We start from the raw sequence: 24,793 nt of genomic DNA on the forward strand, positions 1-24,793 counted from the left end.
TCTTCCCTATCACCGAGGAAGCGGTCCTGAGTATATGGCGTCTGGGTCCTTTTGATTTCTTGGCTAACATATGCATTGAGTTTGTGGAATGGAAAAAGTAGCTCTGACTCAATAATATAATTTATAGTCCCTACTTAAAAATGAGTCCCATATCCAGTTGTCATTTTTTGAGCTGATTTTCTGTACATTGGAGATTACTAACCAGTCACTATCAAATTATTACATTGTATATCCCCTGTCATTCCATTGTTTACATGTTCAGTTTCCTAGCAGGATATTGTTCCCCAAATTACATCTCTTTCACCTGGTCATTAGTTAGGTGAAAGGAGCATAGAGTCCTTAAAGAGGACCTTTCATCAGAATCGGCACAGGCAGTTCTATATACTGCTGGAAAGCCGACAGTGCGCTGAATTTATCGGCTTTCCTGATCTGTGCCCCGGGTAAAGCACTATCGGTCCCGGTACCGTAGCTCTTTACAGTAAGAAGGGCATTTCTGACAGTCAGTCAGGAACGTCCTTCTCCACAGCAGCGCCTATCGCACTGTAGAGTGTGAGCGTGGAGGAACAGCTCCTCCCTCTGTTTACAGTGCTCGTCCATAGACGAGTATTTTCAGGAGGGGAGGGGGCGTTCCTCCCCACTCACACTGTGCAGCGCGATAGGCGCTGCTGTGAAGAAGGACGTTCCTGAATGACTGTCAGAAACGCCCTTCTGACTGTAAAGCGCTATGATACCGGGACCGATAGCGCTTTACCCAGGGCACAAATCGGGAAGCCGATAGTGCGCTGAATTCAGTGCACTGTTGGCTTTCCAGCAGTATATGGAACTGCCTGTGCCCAGTCTGATGAAAGGTCCTCTTTAAATTATTGTCCAGGATAAAAGTTTTTTGCAGGGGGATCAAAGAAGGTGATTAAAAAAGCAAAAAACCCATACTCACCCATTCCTGGTGCTCCGATATCTCTCATGCAGTCTGGATGCTCCAGGATCTTGTCATCGTGGAATTCCCCGCTACACATGATCAGTGAGGTCAATCAGCAGCCTAAGGACAGAGCACGGAACGCCGCAGGTTGCCAAAAACAAGGATTACAGTTTGCTACTTTTTTTTAGCTCCTTTGCACAGAAAATTTGCAATTTTTGTATGACACAAAAAGGGAGCGGAGAAGTGGGCATTATTAGCTTTTGTTTAAAAAGGTACAAAATTGTCGCAATCTCACTCTAGCGAGTGTGTAACATATAAAGTGCAGTAGCATCTCAGGTCAGAACCTTTAGAATTGTAGATATGCCAAATTTATCAAACATTGTGTGACATTTGATAAATTTAGTGTAGATTACCCCAGTGCAGACTACAGCAAAACTGACTTTAAAATGTTCCCCTATGATAATTCTCCTCCAGTTAGTAATGCCATTAGTTCAGGATTACCCTGCTTTACGTCATCTGTATGATTGGTTCAGTGCTGCTCTAATGCTGATATGTTATCAATAAGGAGACAACACACATATTGATACATTTTCATCAGTGATCCTAACCAGATGTTATAGATCAAACCTTAAGACTTTCAATTCTTTTAGGATGTCAGTAGAAAAACCACTCATTTTATGATACCCTTATGAGTCTACTAATTTATATCATAGTCATCGAATGAACCTTCTTGTATTTTTACAGCAATGTGACCTGCCTCCATATCTTATCTGCTATTAAATGTATAGTGTGGCCAAATCAAGTGATATTGCAGCTTTTATTTACATAGTGGAAGTGGAATGGGAATAAAGTCAGCTATTGATACTGCCAGCATTGTAATATTTATGACCCTTCATATTGATACAATTAATACAGGGTCTTATTCACCAGTGGTTTATGTAGCAGCTGTTTCCCACTAGCAAATAATGGAAGGAAGGCCCATATACAGTAAATCACTGCAGAAAGGGGCCCACGGGTATCAAAGTTACCAATAGGATTGGCTTTATCCCTATCAATATTCCTATCATTGCCTATCTTTATATTAGCTGACATATCCATTTACCACTAATCCGTGTGTGTGTGCACTTACTCTTTGTTCTGGACACCTGCTTTCAATCTGTGTGCCAGGCTCCTGATGCTGTTAATCAGAGGACCTGCCAAGTGCATGTATAGGATTGGTAAGTCTGCAGAGCACAAGGGTTAACTCTTTGAGACCCATAGAAGTGTAGCATTGCAGAACAATAATATTTGTTGCAATGTTATATATATATACCACAAACATATTTGTGCTACTTTGTGCATTTACTCAAATGTATTGAAGGTTGTCTCACCAAAAGTATCTTGACCTTCTACTCTACTTCTACTTCTGCTATACATGTGAGCTCTGTAACCAGCAGTTCTCACTGTGGAGGATTCATTTACAAAGGATCTATAGTGTACCATATTTTCTCTGCACCAACCAGGCTCTGGCAAGGTCAGCTGTTTCCTGAAGTTTAGTTGACAGATCCATAGCGATCAGCTGATTTCTATTTAGGAGTCTATTCAACCATATTGACTTAACCCACTTGGTCTCATATATCTAGCTTCTGATTTCGAATGGTCAGTGGCATATACAATGTTCTGTCCCTGATGGAGACTAGCTACAGAATAAGGCCTTTAGGAACCATTGGTTTATCCAGTACTTCCAACCTGAAGTCTTCAAATGAAATGTGCTGGACATGAGCTACAATGTGCCATGTTTTTTTGGAGACACATATCTCTTAATAAATTTGGAACATTTTTGACTGTCATTGCACCAGAATGTCTATGAGAACCTTCTGGCTAAATCTTGCTTATTTTTCTTACCGTTTTGAAAAGTATGGAGAGGTGTGACAAGTCTCAAATTATAGCACAAATATGTAACTTTAATCTGTAACTTTTCACCATAAAGTGAAAATTACCCATCAATTTTTTTTAACTTTTGCTCACTATTAGAGATGAGCGAACGGCGTTCGATCGAATTGATATTCGATCGAATATCAGGCCATTCAAGGTATTCGATTACAATCGAATACCATGAGGCAAATGCACAAAAAATTTGTATCCCCTCCCACCTTCCCTGGCGCTTTTTTTGCACGAATAACTGTGCAGGGGAGGTGGGACAGGAACTACGACAATAGAGGCATCGAAAAAAAAAAGTAATTAGCTGGCTAATTCAGGTGACCTCCAATTTATGTGAATAGTGATTTAATATCCGGGTCATATGAGACTGTGAACTATGTGACTGTGAGACAGGGATAGATGTACTGGCAGTGTTAGCTAGGGATTACCTTTATTTAGGTGGGAATGTTATTCAAACAGCTCTTTGGGGCTCTATCTTGTCGGGATCCCTGTCAGGTTGCGATATGCGGGAGCTGACTTTTTCCCATAGGAATGCATTGACCAGCGTTGATTGGCCGAATGCCATACAGAATACAGCATTCGGCCAATCAACGCTGGTTCTGTCGGAGGAGGCGGAGTCTAAGATCGGTCCACAGCAGTCTCCATTGTGGTCCAATCTCAGATGTAGCAGAGCTGGCCATGTGCTGAGCTCTGCTACACCCGAGATGTAGCAGAGCTGGCCATGCGCTGAGCTCTGCTACACTCGAGATGTAGCAAAGCTGAGTGTGCGCTGAGCTCTGTTACACCAGAGATGTAGCAGAGCTGGCTGTACGCTGAGCTCTGATACACCAGAGATGTAGCAGAGCTGAGTGCTGGAGGAGGCGGAGTCTAAGATCGGCCCAAAGTCTGATCACAGATGTAGCAGTGTTGAATGCACAGCTCTGCTACACCTGAGATGTGGCAGAGCTGGCCGTGCGCTGAGCTCTGCTACACCAGAAATGTAGCAGAGCTGAGTGTGCGCTGAGCTCTGCTACACCCGATATGTAGCAGAGCTGGCCATGTGCTGAGCTCTGCAACACCCGAGATGTAGCAAAGCTGAGTGTGTGCTGAGCTCTGCTACACCAGAGATGTAACAGAGCTGAGTGTGCGCTGAGCTTTGCTACACCATAGATATAGCAGAGCTGGCCGTGCACTGAGCTCTGCTACACCAGAGATGTAGCAGAGCTGAGTGTACGCTGAGCTCTGCTACACCATGTTGATTCTATGTTTAGTGTTTTTCGTTACACTATGTGAACACTGCTATATCTCTGTGATTGAATTTCCACCACACCCATCTCCTGCACCTTGTTCTCTATGTCCATCAAATAGTTAATTCTAAGCTTCCCTGTGTGGTTGACAGCCTGTCTTCCAATCAGGCCTAGGGCAAGTCTTGTGCTACCTATATACTAGAGATCAGCCCTCTTAGACTTGCTGGCTATTGCAACCTTGTCCCTGCTAAGCTCCTCTTCTGCTGCTATTGTATTGCTGACCTCTGACCTTTGGCTTACCTTTGACTACTCTCTAGGATTTTGATTCTGTGCTGCGTTGCTCGACTGTTGCTGGACCATTGGCAGGCTGGCCTCCCTTTGTTGTTGTTTGTCTTCGTTTTGTGTTGCCACTTATATAGGAAGGGACCGTCAACCATTTGCCGCCTATTGCTTAGTATAGGACTGGCAAGCAGGAAGGCACAGCGGGGACAGAGGGTTTCAGCTTAGGGCTCACTGTCTATTGTGCCCCTTCCCCCCAGGGTTCACCAGCAGCTACTGGGGAATTGTTCCTTTAGCAAGTCCCTTACACCTGCATACAATTTTATTGATACTATGTTAGCGTTAAAGCAAATATTGACAAATGGATGATTTATTGATTTCCGATGTCTACCAACCATCACTCAAGCTGAATGCGGCTTACAAGGTACAAAAGGTTGGGGACCTCTGTGGGGATCCCAGTGGAAGAAGTATTAAATATGACTGCAGTCACATCAAGGTTTGGTGTCAAAATGTTCATGGGTGATCCATCTTTACAATAAATTTGTCTCTAGTCCTTTAAAGGCACCGAAATGTGAGCATTATCTATATTTTAACTACCACAATCTTTTACATTACATAACACCAGCTTTCCCATAATTCCCCAAAAATTGAAAAAGTTTCAAGCCTTTATTGACCATCAATAATCTCCAAATCCTCATTCTTGTCTACAGTTCTGCCATTTTTGGTGCTGTGACCACTTGCCTTCCCTATAGTGTTTGCATTTGGCCTTAGAAAGCGACCTCCTATTTGCTTTAGAAAGCTTTCAGCAATCTGTACCGTGCTGGACAAAAGAAATTGATTTCATGCCTTCTGTTTCTAAATGCTGGCCTCATGAGAAAAAGGGATAAGGGATGATATTATTCTACTTTTGGAAATGACAGAAGAAAATCAACTAAAGGTGATATCTTCCATAGCTAACAAGCTACAAAATAGATTATTCATGTCTCTCGGCCGGAATTGCTGAAATTTACACAGTTGTCAAGGATAAGCAAAGTTTGCTACAAATAATAAATAATTAAGATAACAAATAAAGCGCCGCGTCTAACTTTAAGAATATGTACTTGGAGACGTAGAGCCCCCCGCTTTTTCTAGAAGGGCCCTTGTTTCATTCTAATAATTCTTGAAAGCACAGATGAATGGACTTTCCTATGGCAGCTTGTTTTCTACGCTATTTAAGGTTGTTACTTTCCCTGTCATTCTGAGATGATCCTCTTTTGTTCTTTCCAAGTGTTTCCATGGAAATAGTTTATTATCCTCGACTAAAGAAAACTTTATTCTCTAACAAGGAAAAGTTTTGCTAGTGAAACTGTCACAATCCTCCACTTAGCACATTTTCAGAGGCAGCAAAATAAACAGAAAATGAATTGCAAGCATAATTTGCAAAGTTAGGAGGCACAAATACATTTTATGACTCAATCTTTTTGCAAAGTAACTTACTTCTGGTTTGCACCAATGACCTGTCACTAACTCACACAACTTAGCCGGCTCTTAGCATTTAAATAGATTCTTCACACAGATTCTTCACCAACAATGTACGACATAGTCTACAAGAAAATTATGTTACAGTTTATAGTTAGTAATTAGAGATGAGCGAACAGTGTTCTATCGAACACATGTTCGATCGGATATCAGGGTGTTCGCCATGTTCGAATCGAATCGAACACCACGTGGTAAAGTGCGCCAAAATTCGATTCCCCTCCCACCTTCCCTGGCGCCTTTTTTGCACCAATAACAGCGCAGGGGAGGTGGGACAGGAACTACGACACTGGGGGCATTGAAAAAAATTGGAAAAAGTCATTGGCTGCCGAAATCAGGTGACCTCCATTTTAGACGAATAGTGGATTTCAAATCCGGGTCATATGAGAATGTGAACTTTGTGACTATGAGACAGGGATAGCTGTACAGGCAGGGATAGCTAGGGATAACCTTTATTTAGGGGGGAATGTTATTAAAAATAACTTTTTGGGGCTCTATCGGGTGTGTAATTGTGATTTTTGTGAGATAAACTTTTTCCCATAGGGATGCATTGGCCAGCGCTGATTGGCCGAATTCCGTACTCTGGCCAATCAGTGCTGGCCAATGCATTCTATTAGCTTGATGAAGCAGAGTGTGCACAAGGGTTCAAGCGCACCCTCGGCTCTGATGTAGCAGAGCCGAGGCTGCACAAGGGTTCAAGCGCACCCTCGGCTCTGATGTAGGAGAGCCGAGGGTGCACTTGAACCCTTGTGCACCCTCAGCTCTGCTACATCAGAGCCGAGGGTGCGCTTGAACCCTTGTGCACACTCTGCTTCATCAAGCTAATAGAATGCATTGGCCAGCGCTGATTGGCCAATGTATTCTATTAGCCTGATGAAGTAGAGCTGAATGTGTGTGCTAAGCACACACATTCAGCTCTACCTCATCGGGCTAATAGAATGCATTGGCCAGCGCTGATTGGCCAGAGTACGGAACTCGACCAATCAGCGCTGGCTCTGCTGGAGGAGGCGGAGTCTAAGATCGCTCCACACCAGTCTCCATTCAGGTCCGACCTTAGACTCCGCCTCCTCCGGCAGAGCCAGCGCTGATTGGCCGAAGGCTGGCCAATGCATTCCTATGCGAATGCAGAGACTTAGCAGTGCTGAGTCAGTTTTGCTCAACTACACATCTGATGCACACTCGGCACTGCTACATCAGATGTAGCAATCTGATGTAGCAGAGCCGAGGGTGCACTAGAACCCCTGTGCAAACTCAGTTCACGCTAATAGAATGCATTGGCCAGCGCTGATTGGCCAATGCATTCTATTAGCCCGATGAAGTAGAGCTGAATGTGTGTGCTAAGCACACACATTCAGCACTGCTTCATCACGCCAATACAATGCATTAGCCAGTGCTGATTGGCCAGAGTACGGAATTCGGCCAATCAGCGCTGGCTCTGCTGGAGGAGGCGGAGTCTAAGGTCGGACCTGAATGGAGACTGGTGTGGAGCGATCTTAGACTCCGCCTCCTCCAGCAGAGCCAGCGCTGATTGGTCGAGTTCCGTACTCTGGCCAATCAGCGCTGGCCAATGCATTCTATTAGCCCGATGAAGTAGAGCTGAATGTGTGTGCTTAGCACACACATTCAGCTCTACTTCATCAGGCTAATAGAATACATTGGCCAATCAGCGCTGGCCAATGCATTCTATTAGCTTGATGAAGCAGAGTGTGCACAAGGGTTCAAGCGCACCCTCGGCTCTGATGTAGCAGAGCTGAGGGTGCACAAGGGTTCAAGTGCACCCTCGGCTCTCCTACATCAGAGCCGAGGGTGCGCTTGAACCCTTGTGCAGCCTCGGCTCTGCTACATCAGAGCCGAGGGTGCGCTTGAACCCTTGTGCACACTCTGCTTCATCAAGCTAATAGAATGCATTGGCCAGCACTGATTGGCCAGAGTACGGAATTCGGCCAATCAGCGCTGGCCAATGCATTCTATTAGCCCGATGAAGTAGAGCTGAATGTGTGTGCTAAGCACACACATTCAGCACTGCTTCATCACGCCAATACAATGCATTAGCCAGTGCTGATTGGCCAGAGTACGGAATTCGGCCAATCAGCGCTGGCTCTGCTGGAGGAGGCGGAGTCTAAGATCGCTCCACACCAGTCTCCATTCAGGTCCGACCTTAGACTCCGCCTCCTCCAGCAGAGCCAGCGCTGATTGGCCGAATTCCGTACTCTGGCCAATCAGCACTGGCTAATGCATTGTATTGGCGTGATGAAGCAGTGCTGAATGAGTGTGCTTAGCACACACATTCAGCTCTACTTCATCGGGCTAATAGAATGCATTGGCCAATCAGCGCTGGCCAATGCATTCTATTAGCGTGAACTGAGTTTGCACAGGGGTTCTAGTGCACCCTCGGCTCTGCTACATCAGATTGCTACATCTGATGTAGCAGTGCCGAGTGTGCATCAGATGTGTAGTTGAGCAAAACTGACTCAGCACTGCTAAGTCTGCATTCGCATAGGAATGCATTGGCCAGCCTTCGGCCAATCAGCGCTGGCTCTGCCGGAGGAGGCGGAGTCTAAGGTCGGACCTGAATGGAGACTGGTGTGGAGCGATCTTAGACTCCGCCTCCTCCAGCAGAGCCAGCGCTGATTGGTCGAGTTCCGTACTCTGGCCAATCAGCACTGGCCAATGCATTTCTATGGGGAAAAGTTAGCTTGCGAAAATCGCAAACTGACAGGGATTTCCATGAAATAAAGTGACTTTTATGCCCCCAGACATGCTTCCCCTGCTGTCCCAGTGTCATTCCAGGGTGTTGGTATCATTTCCTGGGGTGTCATAGTGGACTTGGTGACCCTCCAGACACGAATTTGGGTTTCCCCCTTAACGAGTTTATGTTCCCCATAGACTATAATGGGGTTCGAAACCCATTCGAACACTCGAACAGTGAGCGGCTGTTCGAATCGAATTTCGAACCTCGAACATTTTAGTGTTCGCTCATCTCTATTAGTAATGTCTTTACTGACTATGAGAAATTGTAGGGAGATATTAAATATTGGGAAATAAAGGTATAAAAATGTTGTAGTATTGAGTTTGCTGGAGTCTTAAAGATGTTACTCACTGTTCCGTACTGCAAAAAGGTAGTATTCTGTTGGAAAGATGAGAAATAAAAGGAGTGTGAAGATGGAAGCACACAGGGTTCAATTCTAGAGATGGCCAGTCCAAACTTTCCAATAAGTTTGGGTTTAAACCAGAAATATTTGGTGGTGATGATCACTGACCACTAACCTATATAGAGAATATATAAAGCCCAGGCAGGAAGAGAAGATATGCATTTTGTGGGGGGAAATTAGACAGATAGGTTCTCAGACAGTCAGATTGAGAGATATATGATAACACACAGTGTGGGAATTCTGTTTATAGCAGGGGTCCTCAGACTTTTCAAACAGGGGGCCAGTTCACTGTCCCTCAAACCAGTGGAAGGCTGAAATATAGTTAAAAAAAAAATTGAGATTATATACTCCACAGTAGCTCCCCTCACAGTATTATATGCTGCACAGCAGGCCCCCCCCACTGTATTATATGCACCTCAGTACCCACCCCACTGTATTATATGCTCCTCAGTACCTCTCCTCTGTATTATATACTCCAAGGTACGCCCCCCCACTGTATTATATGCTCCTCATTACACCCCTCACCCTACTGTATTGTATGCTCCTTAGTACTCACACTATATTATATGCTCCTCATTACGTCCCCCACCCCACTGTATTATATGCTCCTCATTACGCCCCCCACTGTATTATATGCTCCTCAGTACGCCCTCCACCCCACTGTACTATATGCTCCTCATTACGCCCCCCCCCCCACTGTATCATATGGTCCTCAGTACGCCCCCCCCCACACTGTATATGTTCCTCAGTACGCCCCCCACTGTATTATATGGTCCTCAGTACGCCCCCACCCCACTGTATTATATGCTCCTCGGTACATCCCCCACTGTATTATATGCTCCTCAGTACGCCCCCCCACCTCACTGTATTATATGCTCCTCAGTACAACAAACACACACAAACACATACAATCACACACTCACTCTATTATACTTAACCATGAAGAGAGTCCTTCTCCTTCAGACTGCAGGTGCGATGACGTCATCACTCCTGCGTCAGGGCAGAGGTCACTCTCTGCAGTCAGTGCAGGCTGCACAACCGTGCCCTACACTGACAACTTTCAGTTTTATGTGCAGCGATCCACTTACTATCAGGGAATCAGATTCCCCGTTAGTGAGCGATCCAGGTGATGGTGCGTGGGGCACATACGGCAGGCCGGATAAATGTCCTCGGCGGGCCGTAGTTTGAGGACCCCTGGTTTATAGGTTATAGGTTGGACTTGATGGACTGATGTCTTCATCCAACCTTATCTACTATGTAACTATGTTTAGTGTCAGGACTGTAGAAGAAATCCCAGTGAAATTTTGAAGAGCATAAAGTTCAATGTGTTTTTAAACAGACAATTTGTTACCACCAGTCACCACCCATTTACCCATAGTCATATCTTTTGCTACCATTTTGGCACTATGAAGGCTATGTTTGCATTACAGAATTAGATAGGGCTCTACTTTGAGCGAATCATTTGGACCCAAACTTTAGGTCCAAACCAACTAACTTAAACCAAACCTTAAAAAGTTTGCTCATCTCTATTCAATAACTGAGAGGGCCGCAAAGTCCATCTGACAAACTATTAGAAATGGATTGAGTTTGGATTGGATTTTAAAGTGTACCCTCTGATCAACTAAATTTCTAAAGTTAGGTAGAGTATAGTCTTACCTGTTTAATAAGTTTTCCAAATATCACAATAAAGCAATATTTCAGCTACAAATATGTTTTATGGATTTAATGAATCAACATGAATCTGACTACTACAGCTTAACTAGAGCCATAGAGTTTTAATACAATGGCAGAGTACTTACTTAAAGAGGACCTTTCACCATATCCGGGCACAGGCAGTTCTATATACTGCCAGAAAGCTGACAGTGCGCTGAATTCAGCGCACTGTCGGCTTTCCCGATCTGTGCCCGGCGTGAAGAGCTTACGGCCCGGTACCGTAGCTTTTCTATGGTCAGAAGGGCGTTTCTGACCATTAGCCAGAGACGTCCTTCTGCCTCGCGGCGCCAATCGCGCTGTGCTGTGGAGCGGGGAGGAACGCCCCCTCCCTCTGCTCACACAGCTTGTCCGTAGACTAGCATTATCAGGAGAGGGAGGGGGCGTTCCTCCCGGCTCCACAGCACAGTGCGATTGGCGCCGCGAGGCAGAAGGACGTCTCTGGCTAATGGTCAGAAACGCCCTTCTGACTGTAAAGCGCTACGGTACCGGGACCGATAGCGCTTTACACCGGGCACGGATCGGGAAAGCCGACAGTGCGTTGAATTCAGCGAACTGTCAGCTTTCTGGCAGTATATAACACTGCCTGTGCCCAGATATGGTGAAAGGTCCTCTTTAAGCACTGCTATATTCAAACACCTCCTTGTTGTTGTCTTGTGGTCAGTGAACCCTGGATTCCCTGGTTTAGCGGTCCAGTACTTCCAGTAGATATGGCATGAGTGTTTGTCTTAAAAATATCTATTCAAAATACAATTTTTTTAATACACATAAAAAGGTGTATTCAGATGCTTTTCATTAAAGGGGTTGTCTGGGGTTAAGCTTGTTATGGTCCATTCTCAGGATAGGCTATAAATAACTGATCAGTTGGAGGCTGATAGCCGACCCCTGGACCAATCAGATGTATTGAGTTACTTCTTGCGCCTGTACTATACATTACACAGAGCCAGAAGCAGAAAGCCTTGTCCCTTGTATACAGTCTGAGTGCTGTCTCTGCAGCTCACCCTTCACTGTCTTCAATGGGAGTTATCTGCTGTGACGGTGTCCAGCTGGGGTACAGGAGACAATCCCTTTAACTACCAACACCCAGTTTAACTTTTAGTTGTATTATGGATATTCCTAATGATGTCTTGAGAAATGTCCCTTTAAGTAGTGTATTTGTTGTAGAAAAAACAGGCCACATTAGGAGGGGTTGACAGCTCCAAAATGCTTCTCACGAAGCAGAGCGGCACAATGACCCAGCAATTAGCACCACTGCCTTGCATGTTCAGCTTCAGCAATGTAGAACATCGGCACAAAGTTTTATGCTGTCTCCATGTTGCTTGGATTTTTAGCCACAAACCAAAAGCAATCTAAGGGTGAATTCACACTGAGTAAACGCTAGCTTATTCTGAACGTAAAACACGTTCAGAATAAGCGGCGTCTAAAGCAGCTCCATTCATTTCTATGGGAGCGGGGATACGAGCGCTCCCCATAGAAATGAATGGGCTGCTTCTTTCACTCCGTGCAGTCCCATTGAAGAGAATGGGGAGTGCCGGCGTATACGGCAAGCTCTGCTCATGCCGGAGCGTACACGCCGGCACTCCCCATTCACTTCAATGGGACTGCACGGAGTGAAAGAAACAGCCCATTCATTTCTATGGGGAGCGCTCGTATCCCCGCTCCCATAGAAATGAATGGAGCTGCTTTAGACGCCGCTTATTCTGAACGTGTTTTACGTTCAGAATAAGCTAGCGTTTACTCAGTGTGAATGCACCCTTAGGGTGCATTCACACTAAGTATACGCTGCCTGATTCTGAACGTTAAAACACGTTCAGAATCAGCGCGTACAAAGCAGATCCCATTCATTTCAATGGGAGCCGGCATACGAGAGCTCCCCATAGAAATGAATGGGCTGCTTTTTTCCCTATTGGTTTCATTGTGATACGCGCGTATCACATTGAAACCAATAGGGAAAAAAGCAGCCCATTCATTTCTATGGGGAGCGCACGTATGCTGGCTCCCATAGAAATGAATGGGATCTGCTTTATACACGCTGATTCTGAACGTGTTTTAACGTTCAGAATCAGGCAGCGTATACTCAGTGTGAATGGACCAAAGAGGATAATTTGACTCCTATAAAATGGGACATTGTTTAAATACCTTGACAGGCAAAAGGGTAACAATGTTTTGAACTTTTGGCTTTCAGGCTCAACATCCCATTATACACTACAGCTTTGAATGTGAGACTACCATCATTTTATAAACAATCATCCTGGCTATCTCATCCATAAATTTGATTTAGAACTATTTAGCATATGATTAGATATGCAGATTCTTGTCATGTAACTGAATTCTTAGGGAGCCTTCACACGGAGTTACGCTCCGCTCATTCAGACACGTAAACACGCTCAGAGTGAGCGGCATTAAACATAATCCCATAGACTGCAATGTGTGCTGGTTTTACGCGCGCTACACATTGAAATCAATGGGTTTAAAAGCTTTCCATTGATTTCAATGTGTAGCACGCGTAAAACCGGCACACATTGCAGTCTATGGGATTGTGTTTTACTCTGAACGTGTTTACGCGTCTGAATGAGCGGAGCGTAAACTCCGTGTGAAGGCTCTCTTACTGTTTTGTTCCTGGTGGTGGAAAAATCTACCCGTTCTCACATTCTCTAATAGATCAGTGTGTTATTAAGTTGATTCCCAAGTGAAAGGTCACTGGTTGAAATAGAAGATCAGCCATGAAGAAGATTTTCCAAGGACACAGCATCATCCAGCTCATCGATAGCGCTCTCTCTGCCAAGAAAATTGCCAATCTGTATATGTGAGTGTCATGACCTGAAGCATACATCGAGATTAGCTATGAAATGGTTCGATGACAATGAAGTAGAGGAGCTGGATTGGTCCCCCACAGTCCCCAGACCTCAACCCAATTGAACACTTGTGGGTAGAGTTGAAGAGAAAACTGTTGAACAGTATGTGCTAGCACTGGGAATGTGTAGAAGAGACCTGGGATCAGATTTCAGTTGAGACATGCTGGAATATGATCAAGCTCATGCCCAAAAGGATTCAGGCAGTGTTGAAAGCCAAAGGTGGATTAATAAAAACTTAAAGGGGTTGTCCACTTTCAGACCAATATTGAGAGACAAATGTCACGGCTTGTATAATAAAAAGTTGTACAATTTTGTACACCAGGGGACGAAGCCATCCGTGGTAAAACGCGCGTTGGGCGTTTCGGTCTTTGGTAGGCATATTCATTATTATTTTTGCACTATATTGTGTTCAAAGTCTTTCATTTGTTAATCTTTGTGTCATGCCTTACTTGTAATGTCTTTTCAGCCTTGCACTGACTTCATTATTTAGCTACCATGCTTCCACTTGTGTATATGGCTACATGTGTGTATTCCCTTATGCACCTATACTGAGTTCTATCGCTATTAAGGGGTATTGGTACTATAAAAATTAATTTTTTTGTGCATATAATGTACTTTTCAGCTAGCTGACACATTATTATAATATTATTGTTTTATACACTTTGTTACACTTTTGCATGTTTATATTTTATTGTTCATTGTTGGCTGCCACTCACCGGATTTTGTGGTGTGTTGGTCCTCCTATATCTAGCCAGTATTTTTGATATTTATATGAACTACAATTTTTGTTTTTTTACTATTTGATTACTATTGGATACAATGTTTTTATGGTGATCCTGTCTTTTGACAATTTTTCCCTGTCAAGTGTTTAGCTAAACATTTCACAATACTGTATTGAATTGACATGAGGACAGGAATGGTCCTGGAAATCCACTTTAAAAATCCTCTGGCACCCAATCTGTAAAGTCCTTTTAACCAGTTCCCACACCATGCCATATATTTACCACATGTTGATACTGTCGATTGAGAAATGCACAGCTGACTATATGCTGTGCTGGGCTCAAACCTAATTTCACCCAGAGTATTTAATGTCAAAAAGCATACCTGAGTTTTCTATGATGTCATGAGGCCATCAATCTGTTAATATTTGGCCCTTTGAAAGTCTTCATTTATACTTTTTTTCTAGGGATCATGGCCCCATTTTTCTTGCACCTTAATCCGCAGTTCATTCAGAGCAAGTGGCGTGGATTTCTGGCAATATTTTACTAAGCAAGACTTTTCATGAGGCTCGGTGCACAAAGCCTAAGTCAATTGTCTATGTATTATATATGTTAATGTTAGTTATGGCACTATCTGGAGAGGTCCTACATATACAATGTACATACTAAATAATGCCTGTGGTCCTACACAAGCATAATCTTTGCACAAACACCTCTCTTTTCCATGCTCGTCTGTTATCACAGGCACTGATAAACATACCCCACTGTCCAGTGGGTAGATACAGATAGCAGTGCATGGAGCTGAAAAGAGAAAAGTGCCTTTGCAAAAATTTATCTTGTGAAGGAGCTGCTAGACCCACCCACCTTTCTATCATTCCTGTTTCAGCAGCTTCTGTTGCTAAAGATGTATTTTACTTAGTAACAGACAGCAGATTTAAAATATATGATGGAAAAAAAAATGCGATTTGCAATTATGCTCAGGGTAGGTATTCTCTGAACTGAACATAGGTTGTGTAGAAAATGAGCGACCATTTGAATGAGTGGGTGTGCCGATGTGTTGTCACAGCATCCAGGAGGCTTATTAAGGCCACGAGTGTCCTCCTGTCATGTCCTGCTGGCGGCAGGACCTGATAGGTTCTCTATCAACATTATGATGACAGCCAAACTATAGTGCAATAAACACCATGTCAGAAATACTGTTTTTGATCACTTTGCCTTCAAAAATAGAATAAAAAAATAGTACCAGTGAAAAGTAAAGCTTGTCCCACAAAACCTCAAGTGCTATCAATGGAAAAATTATTCATTTTTATAGATGGCAATGCAAAAACAAATGTTTTTGTATTATAAAAGTATTATGCACAGTCCAGTCACATTAATGTGACCACCTGTCAAAATCCAGAATAACCACCTTTTGCAGAGCGGACCGCTGCGAGACGTGTAGGAAGAGAGGGGATGTTGTGATAATGTTCACTGGGATGTTGAGCTATGCCAATTCCAGTGCCGTGGCCAGCTGCTCTAGGTTACGCGGTTGAGCATCCATGGCCTGTACAACCCGATTGAGGTGGTCCCACAGATTCTCAATTGGGTTCAAGTCCAGGGAATTTGCTCATCAAGGGAGTACGGTAAACTGATCCTGGTGCTCCTCGAACCACGCAGGTACACTGCGAGCTTTATGACACGTCGCATTGTCCTACTGGTAGATGCCATCATCCTGAGGAAAAACAATTCACATGTAGGGGTGAACATGGTCTGCAAGGATAGATGCATACTTGTGTTGATTCATCGTGCCTTCCACAATGATGAGTGCATCCAGATGGCTGATGACACGTGCCTTCTGCGAATGGTTATTTAACAGTGACCTCAAAAGTAGGCGGTGGTCACATTAATATGACTGGACTGTGTATATAAGGTACAGTGAATCGTGAAAAATTTAAAATGCAAAAAAAAAAAGTAAGAAATAGTGTTTTTCTCATTCCTTTCAATCCATTCATGCGACAAGCCCTCAAACAGCCACATTGATGGGAAAAGAAAAAAAAAAGTTATGGCTTTCAGGATATGACAATGAAGAAAAAAAAAAAAATTCACAGCATCCTAAAGCCTAAACCTGGCTGTAGATGTTGATGTAGACAGGCACATCACTGTGTGCTCCCTTCATTGTACTGTGTGAGCACAAGTGGCTCCTTGATACAGAGCCGTGTCTGAGAGTTACAGCATTACTGCATCCTCACCATATTGACATAGTGAAAATCCACTGGAAGAAAAAAAACCTAATGCTGTATTCATGATTTAAGACTTAGAAAAAAAACATATCCATTGTGTCTTCTTTTTTCTAAAAATTTGCACTGTGAAAAGTATGACAAAGTGTTCTTTCTTACATGCTCCATTTAGTGAATCCGATGTAATTGTTCAGGGTAATGTAGCTGCAAAATCCTAAATGTGTAAGCCACAAGCAGAAATCCTGCAGATGGCGCTGTTATCCCTCCCCACCTGCTGTGTGCAGCCTGCAGATTGACTTCCTTAGGGTTGATGGTGATTGATTGTGTTGTTTTCTTCATTACTTTAAACCTAATCAGTGCTTGCTGTAATTTGAGTAATGATTGTTCATTATTGGAAATTGTGAAGTTTAAGACTTTCCTCGTTTTACCTTCCGAGCTGCCTTTAGGGAGAAGACTGGATCACATTCAAAACTGGAGCTCTATCCCTTCCCAATTCTGTCTGTGTTTGCGCAAGGAGAAACAATATCACTTAATGTAAAACTTTAGGAAGTCATGCCTCACTTTTTTCTTGCCAACAGAGGAATATCCCATTGATTAGTAACCAGCAGAGAACATGACTGACAGTGAATGGTGGGCAGATCGTTGTTCCTCGGTCACTCACTTTATACAGTCTGTTATAAGCCAAAGGTTCACGGATGGTCTATAGCAGTGGTTCTTAACCAGGGTTCGATCGAACCCTAGGCCATATGCACGGTTCATTTTGTGTACCAGTAAAAAAACATATACCTATGTCTTGAATTTGGAAAAAAATCATATTTGATTTAAAACTAAAGAAGAGTTCGGTGAATGTGCATATGAAACTGTGGGTTCGGTACCTCAAACAAGGTTAAGAACCACTGGTCTATAGTTATTAAGACCTTGAAGCATATGAATATCCACTGTTGTATAACTTTACTCTGCTATTTTCAGTCTGTGCGTCAGTCTTCACTATAGGTTTGACATTCTATTCATAAACCCTGAACTCCAGAAAGAACAGTGCTATAGATTTTCTGTATAATCTATTGCTAAAAATGTAAAGAACAATGTCTACTTTTGGGTCATATACTCACAATGTACATTTTTCCCTATCAGTATGTATTTGTATCAGTATGGGAAGAAATCCACACAAACATGGGGAGAACATACAAGCTCCTTGCAGATGGTGTACCTGTTGGGATTTGAACCCAGGACTCCAGCGCTGCATGGCTGCAGTGCTAACCGCTGAGCCAGCATGTTGCCCCCTATTTTTTTGTTACAGTAACCCAATAACTCAACATGATGTGACTCTGCATACATATTGTTTAAGCCTTGCAATGGAGGTATGAGATCAAGGCAGAAGCCTGAGACAGATGCCATAGAGCTGCGTCCATCAGCCCTAGGCCACCATGTTAAGTTTATATAGTATACAGCATGGTATACATTGGGTGTGTTGGTCTTCTGTCTGCCATGATTCCCTATGTAGAAGAAAAAAAAGATGTGTGAACACATAAGGGGCCAAAAGAGGCCAAAAATGTGTTCCATTGGGCTTCATTAAATAAATAGGGACCTATACAGGGCTGTTTTAATGTATTGAGGAGACCCCAAAGTGCCCCCCATAACTTAATTTCTCCCCCTCAACCACAAAAAAAAAAAAAAAAAAAAAAGAATACTCACCGCACCGCGTTCCTGTGAACCTGCAGGCTCTGACTATAATGTCTGCGGCTCGGTGCTCATTGCACTTCCCTGCTGCAGACATTATCAACCGAAGGCTGAACAATAGAGCAAGGAGCTAATAGCTCCATGCTCTGCTTTAGTATTCAACCTCTATCTGTGTCCTAGGTGGAATCACTGCCTGCTGCCCTGGGCCTATGTATATCTTTAACATATATTTGGGGAGCTTTTTCTGTGCACGTAGCCTAATTTTCTTGAAGCAAATGCCAGGCCATTCTGACTGTCCATCTAGTCCTCTAGGTTTCCTACAATTGCTTCTACAATTCCTGTTCTGCCATATAAGTAGGCAGGGCCAGCACAAGTAGCTCTTCCACATAAAGCAGTCCTGTGTAAAGTAAATTTGCTTCACATGGCGGAAAGGCAGCAGTCCTATGTAATTTATCAAGTCAGACTGCACCTGTAACTTACACAGGACTGCTGCCTCTCACTCCACGTGAAGCAGATATTTCTGTTATACAGGGCTGCCTGCTTTATATAAAAAGGCAGCAGTCCTATGTAAGTAAAGTTATAGTCTGTGAGATCAGCATGGCAAGTAAATTATAGGTGCAGCAACCGCCATCACACTTGGCGTTCACTAACTCCTCAATCTAGAGACTCTCAGGATATGGACAAACTCCGGAGGGGCCCAGGGTAGGTGAAGTGTAACATAAAAAAGAAAAACATATTCCCTGGCACTCAGGTGTCCATTGCCACAGTCTGTTCAGTCATTCACCATGCTTCGGTCCTCGGAACCCATGCACCCCAATGTGCGAAAGGATCTGGTGATGTATATGAATGACATCACTGGTCCCTCTCCAGCGACTTCCTAATTGGCCTCAGCGCTCCTCCACACAGTAAATTGTGTAAGGAGAAGTGAAAAAAAACAACAACTTATACTCATCTTCCCTTATGTCTTTGAGCCTCCGCTCGGTGTCTGGTGTGCTTTATCTGTCCTTTTAGGGCTTATTCCAACCTCCTGGGTGATGTGAATGCAGCACTGGCCACTCAAACATCCTGGCGCTTCATGGAGTCACTGGAGGATCATGCCATGCTGCTGTACCTGCCCCAGAGAGACAAACAGAGGATATCCCTTTAAGTGAAAGAACCGAAGACCCTCCAAAAGAGGCAAGAGGGTGGCAGCGGGAAGGTCATAGATAAATATTGATAACCAGTATACATATGTGTCACGTGTTTATGTAATTATTCCACTTCATCAGGCAGTAATAATTCCTTGCATATATTGGCATGTGTATATCGATTATCAGTAAAGAAATCCCTGCGATCTTCCAGCAGCGCTCCTTCTACTATCTTTTTCTCTGGATCTTCAGTCCTTTCAGAGTATGATCATTTCACTCCTGGTTCTATCTGAACAAGTTTGGGTTGAATCATCCGAGCCTGAAATAAGTATTCAGAGAATTGTCCATCTCTGTACTTTATTACTACTTCATAGACTTCAGTGCGACACCTCTACAGTCCCTAAAGCTGCCGCTATACTTTGTACGCCGAGTGAGCAGCGCGATTCCTGACATGTAAATATTACTGGAAATTGCACTGCAATATCTGCAATATTAGACCCCGCAGATCTAATATTAATAAATTATATATAAAATACGTTTCTTCGAAACACTTTTACATCCCACATCTAATTTTCCATCTGCTTATAAAATACATTTTCATCTCATTTTAAAAACATTTTCCAAATATTGAATCTTTAAATTGAAATATTAGAACAAAACTGTAAATAGTACATTGAAATGAATACAGTATTGCAGCTTCACTTCCTTTATTTTTCTCTCCAAATAGCCTCAGATTTTGAGGCATTTCTAAGCATTTACTGCTTGATATATAAAAAAAAACATAATAATGATACTTTAACCACATCCCATAGGAGATAGCTATAAACCAGCTTCTACTTTACCAAATATCTTTTCCTTTTTCTCCCCTGGATACTTTTACGCCTAATAGAAATATAAACATAGATATTGTTTGTTCTGTTCTTTGCTTTATGTTTCAAACCCAGAGAAACTTCTTGAACTGACATCAAACAGCCAAAAGCCTGGTATCACTGACATACTTAGTAAGTGAGGTGCCTTTAACCAAGAAGGTTATATGTATTTTTGAACTGACGTGATCATGTTCACCCCAAGGGCCAGTGTCAGAACATGCAGCAGTGCTGATCGAGAGAACCGTAACTGCATCTCCAGCTTTTCCTTCAGGGTACATACAATCTGCTGTGTTTTGTCCACAGTCCCCCTACAGAGACCTTCACTATTCCTGGTGCTAGAGGAGACACAGAATATGCCCTAGTTTAGTTTGTGTTGTATTGTTTTATTTACACATCACATACTGTATTTGCTACTTAAAAAGACAGGCCTGCATAGCGTTGGATTGAACATGGACTGCTTGTAAGCGTTTGTACATTATACCAGTAAGCAGACCAGTTTACACCAGTAAATACTGGTAAATATCAGGTTTTTCTCTCACTTTAGCAAAATGTTGAGTGTTAGATCAAGGCGTAAAAATTTTTAGGAAGCCATATAGATCCTAAAAGCAGAGGTGTAAGATGAAGCTTCTGGGATCCAATGCAAAATCTGTACCAAGTGCCCAAATTATTATTGTTTATAGTGAGAGCTGATATTCCCATCACCCATTCCTTATGAGCAAGAGCAGTGCTCTCAACTAGGAAAACCCGTCTCCAGTGCACCCACTGCCTCATTTGCATTAGATGTCAAAGTTGTTTTTCTCTAAATCTATAAAACGGGCCATATGTAGCAAAGATATATTTCTCATTGTAATGTGCTCTGCAATATGATACTAGGGTAGCAGTTGAATATACTTGGTGGAGGTGGTAGACTTCCTTTAATCCCTACTGAGAATATGTGCACCCTGAGCTAGGAGAAATAGATGTCTTCTGACTTTGCATGGTCAGCCTTAGGCCGGGTTCATATGGAGTATTCTGGCATGTCATTTGGTATGTAGACGCCGTGGGAGGATTTGCGGGCCGTATACGCTCCCATTGTTTTCAATGGGAGCTGGTACCGTACACGCGACGCTATTTTGCGGCCGCCGCAAAATCACGGCCGCAAAATAGCGCCGCGTGTATGGTACCGGCTCCCATTGAAAACATTGGGAGCGTATACGGCCCGCAAATCCTCCCGCGGCGTCTACATACCAAATGACGAGCCAGAATACTCCGCGTGAGCCCGGCCTTAGGCTGGATTCACACCAGCACTCGAACTCCGTTCGGGGTTTCCATACACAAATCTACTTGAAGAATGTAGAGAGAAAAGTCTCTGCCTTTTTCCACATTTTTTGGGTGGAAACCAGTTGGAAACCCAGCGGACCCCATTACAGTCCATGGGGTCCACAGGTTTCTGCAGGTAAATGCTTTTTAAGTGGATTCGATTTTTGTTCTTTGGGTCCTGAAGAAGGGAAAGCTGAATGCTAGTGTGAGCCTCGCATTAGACACTTTTGGTAAATGTCCCTCAAAAGAAATGCATTTCTACAGACAGCTACAAAAGAGAAATCTCAATGACATTAACATTCAGTGTGAACACTGTTTGGCTTCACAACACCACCACGTCTTCTATTTACACTTGTCAGGTAGGTAGTTCCAAACATCTTGGAGAACTAAGTATAGACCTTCTGTAGATGTAGGCTGACTCAAATCCTTCTGTCTCTTCATGTAATCCCAGACAGACTGGATGAGGTTGAGATCAAGGTTCTATGGAAGCCTTATCATCTCGTCCAGGATTCTTCCTCTGAAGGGCGATCACACCAAATATTGATGGGATTTAGAGATCTCTTTTGTTCAATCACTTCATTTTTAATTGATAAAAATAAACTATTAACACTTCTAGTTTTTTTGACACCAGCCTAAATAATTGCACAGTATTATATATGAACAGTGTAGTATGGGGTAAAAGAAATGTCTCCTTGTTTGAAATTTTCTTTAGGGACATATAAAGAAAGTCTATGTTCAGAATGTCTCCCATCGTTCTGTGTATCCATTATGGAAGCCGTTCATTTTTACTAGCTGGAGAAAGGGAAATATTTTTGAAGATTGTGTATTCAGAGAACTCGCCTTTTAATTTGCTTCAATGACTTGTTGTGACTATCCTTTCAGTTCCATAGAAAACGTCTTTAGAGCTCAATAATGTTCCTGAAATTGTTTTGATTAGTAAAATTGTTATCCAATCTTCTCCCCTGATCCCAGTTGACTGACTCCGAGATACAGTGTAAACTCCAAAGCATTCAGCAAACCACAAGGCAGGATACACTGTGCACACAGGTTCCCCGGAGAGTGCTCAGGCATTTTTATAAACCATTTCCAAATGCTGCTCCATAGTTAACCCTGCTTAAAATGCAAGCGCTTCTCACAGGTGGAAACAGTTTTGTTTGACATACCTTCTCTGCAAGATAGAAAAGAAACAGTTATTGCAGTCATTAGCCTGCTGACGCTCCTTGCTCCTCTCTGGTATCAGCCCCTTCTTAATCATGAACAAATGTAGAAGAAACCTTCACCTAAGTCAACTCGACGACTAGTCTAGAACCCAGCATGCGCAAGTCTAGAACCGTAGGGTGCATTCACACTGAGTAAACGCTAGCTTATTCTGAACGTAAAACACGTTCAGAATAAGCGGCGTCTAAAGCAGCTCCATTCATCTCTATGGGAGCCGGCATATGAGCGCTCCCCATAGAAATGAATGGGCTGCTTCTTTCACTCCGTGCAGTCCCATTGAAGTGAATGGGGAGTGCCGGCGTATACAGCAAGCTCTGCTCATGCCGGAGCGTACACGCCGGCACTCCCCATTCACTTCAATGGGACTGCACGGAGTGAAAGAAGCAGCCCATTCATTTCTATGGGGAGCGCTCGTATCCCCGCTCCCATAGAAATGAATGGAGCTGCTTTAGACGCCGCTTATTCTGAACGTGTTTTACGTTCAGAATAAGCTAGCGTTTACTCAGTGTGAATGCACCCTAATACGACTATAAATTCATATAAAGGGATTCTATCACTAGAATTCCTTTTTAAACTAAATGCACGTAGGAATAGCCTTAAGAAAGGCTATTGTACTCTTACCTTCATTATTCTGATCTGCGCCGCCGTTCCTTAGAAATATCTTCTTTTTTCCTTATGCAGATGAGTTTTCTTGCAGCATTGGGGGCGCTCCCCAGCCCTCAAACAGCATAGGGGTTGTCCCCAGTGCTGCTTGAAAACTCTCCAGCGACGACCTCTGTCTTCTTCTCCGTATCTGCCTTCTTCTCGCGCGCTCCTCTTCTCTTTGTTCCAATGCGTCGACTGTGCATGTTCATCAGCCATTTTCCTGTGGCCAAACAAGAGTGGTTGTAAATAAGGATGCAAAAGGGCAGAATTATCAATGTTGGTTGCAAATGCATTAGATATTTAGTGCATTTTAGATTTGTCACATTTGTTATACTTTTTGCACTAGTAATTTGCGAAATATTTGCCACATTGCTGCACTTTGTGTATACAGTTGCCACTTACTATAAAATATGGGCCTGTCTAGAGTTGAAATTTATAACTTATGTGCATTAGAAACTCTGCTAAATAGTGTGAGCCTTAGTGATATACAGTATTTAGAGTATTATTGACCTGGCTCCTGAAGCTTTAGCTTTATATTCCGTATCGCTGTATAAGCTATCATTGCTAAATCTAATTTGTTTTTATACCCAGTCAGTTAAGCCATTCTCAGCGTGGTGGCTCAGTGGTTAGCACTGTTGCCTTGCAGTGTTGGAGTCCTGGTTCAAATCCTGCTAAGTTCGACATCTGCAGGGAGTTTGTATGTTCTCCCTGTGTTTTTGTGGGTTTCCTCCAGGCACTCCCATTTCCTCCCACACTCCAAAGACATATTGATAAGGAATGTAGATTGTGAGCCCTTTAGGGGACCGTAACTGCAATGTCTGTAAAGCGATGGTGCTATATAGGTAAGCATAATAATATTACTGATACATTCATCATGGCCTTGTATGCTATCAATGTACTTAACTGAATTGCACATAAGGAAAGTACCACGTAAGGTAAGGCCCAGAGTCTGGGTGCTTCGCTTAGCAGCAGGGGTGTTGCTGAGCTTCTGGGTCACTATCCCTGTTGGTGTTGTGCTACAGTGGTGTTCATGCAGCATAACACCCAATGTAGTAGGGACATGTTACATAGAAGTGGCTTATACACCTTGATCAATCTGTGAAACTAAGAACCTCATGTTCATCTTTGCAGATTTTGCTGAGAATCATAGCTCCGTGTATAATATGGTGATGTGTGGTCCATGTATTTTTCCCTAAAATCTTGGCATGCTGTATTATTACTATACTATTGCAGTCGATGCCATTGCTTACCAAGTATAATGTTAATAGTATCTCTGTGGTTTATTACATTTCCTAATGACAATAATACTTAATGATTATGTACATCTTCTGCAGTTACTTTTTATCACTATTGTAAAATGTAGTCTCCTGCATACCCCCCCTCCCCCACTGCTATCGTCTGTACTGTTGTCAGTAATTATATTAACTGTTGGGTAAGGATGTCCCACAGG

The sequence above is a fragment of the Leptodactylus fuscus genome, chromosome 5 (assembly GCF_031893055.1).
Source record: "Leptodactylus fuscus isolate aLepFus1 chromosome 5, aLepFus1.hap2, whole genome shotgun sequence".
Taxonomy (NCBI): domain Eukaryota; kingdom Metazoa; phylum Chordata; class Amphibia; order Anura; family Leptodactylidae; genus Leptodactylus; species Leptodactylus fuscus.